The 1,749-nt window shown below is 43.9% G+C and overlaps 1 pseudogene; it reads left to right on the top strand.

Annotated features, from left to right (window-relative positions):
* The first annotated feature begins 671 nt into the window (after positions 1-671).
* Positions 672-1,249, top strand: LOC102828580 (annotated as a pseudogene).
* Positions 1,250-1,749: the final 500 nt, after the last annotated feature.

Below are 1,749 nucleotides of genomic sequence, written 5' to 3' on the forward strand. Positions count from 1 at the left end.
CTCAGCATAGTTTAGAGTATATATACAAAATCGACAGTCAACATCACTCAACGGAAAGAAACTGAACAGCTTCCATTTGAGAACAGGAACCAGACAAGGATGCCTTTTATCTTCAATCCTATTCAATATTGTGTTGTGAGTCTTAGCCAGAGCTTTAAGGCAAGATAGGGGAATTAAAGGCATCCAAATTGGCAAAGAAGAAGTAAAACTCTCTCTATTGGCAGATGATGATCCTGTACATAGAAAACTCCAAAGAATCAGCAAAAAAAAAAAAAAAAAAACTACTAGAACTCATTGGAAGATTCAGCAAAGTTGCAGGGTACAAGATCAACATAAAAAAATCAATTGGATTCTATACCAATAATGACAGCTCAGAAAAAGAAATTAGGCAATCAATACCATTTATAATAGTCACCCAAAGGATGAAGTATTTAGAAATAAATGTAACCAGAAAAAACAAAGGACCTATACAAAGAAAACTGCAGAACACTACTATAAGAAACCAAAAGAGAGTTACAAAAATGGCAGAATAATATTTGGGAGCTACTTCCAGACACGCCTGGCACCGGTCCTAAATCCTGACAGAACTCAACAGAGGCCAGGGTTGGAAAGCTCCAGGGACTTAGAACCACCCAATGGATCCAGGAGCCTCATCTCAACCTGTTGTACAGATGGTGGAGAGAAAATTCCATGGTCTTGTGGGGGTCACCGGAAGTGTTGTGGCCCTGAAGTTGCCCCTTTTGGTGTCAGGCCTTTTGGACATTCCAGGGCTGGAAGTAGCAATGGTCACAACTGAGAAAACCAAACATTTATACAGCCACCAAGATGTCCCTGCCACTCTCTACAGTGATAATGATGAATGGGAGAGGTGGAAGTGCAGTTCCGATCCAGTTCTCTACATTGACTTACGGAGGTGGTCAGACCTCATGCTAGTAGCACCTCTGGATGTTAACACTCTGGGGAAGGTGGCCAGTGGCATCTGCCACAACTTGCTTACCTGTGTCATCCGGGCCTGGTACCTCAGCAAGCTCCCTCTCTTCTGTCCCGCTATGAACACCATCATGTGAGAGCATCCCATCACTGCAGTGCAGGTCGACCAGCTGAAAGCCTTTGGCTAAGTGGAGATCCCTTGTGTGGCCAAAAAGCTGGTGCGTGGAGACCAAGTTCTGGGTCCATGGCTGAGTTCAGAACCATTGAGGACAAAGTGAAAGAAATCCTCTCTCAACATTACACCTTTCAGAAGTGTTGAACCAGGATTTCTGGTCCGTGTGGCTCTCTGTCTGCAGCATTGGTGAAGAAGGCTGGCAAAATATAGTGAAGAAACTCTCTTGTGCTGAGGAAGGGTGTGGTCTGGAGCCTCCTTAGACGACTGTCTCGCCCCAGGTTAAACTGGGGCAAAGGCCTAAGTCCGAATTTCTTTCAACCAAAAGGTGCTCACTGGAGCCCCTCCGCACCTCCTGGGATGAGCATAGTAATCCCAGCAGCTAGCTGCTGAGGGCTCAACTGTGTCCCTGTGCCCCCAGAAGGAAGGAATTATAAAGGCCATCAATGAAAAACTCGGGACAAATGTGAAGACACTAATTCTGGGAATACACAGACTGCAAAATATTTTGAAAACCACACAAACAAAAGTAGATAAAATAGATGAGTGGGACATACTAAAAATTAAAAACTTATTTACATCAAAAGACTTCACCAGAAGAGTAAAAAGGGAACCCACAGAATGGGAAAAAATCTTTTGCAATGACA

The sequence above is a fragment of the Chrysochloris asiatica genome, unplaced genomic scaffold (assembly GCF_000296735.1).
Source record: "Chrysochloris asiatica unplaced genomic scaffold, ChrAsi1.0 scaffold00011, whole genome shotgun sequence".
Classification (NCBI taxonomy): Eukaryota; Metazoa; Chordata; class Mammalia; order Afrosoricida; family Chrysochloridae; genus Chrysochloris; species Chrysochloris asiatica.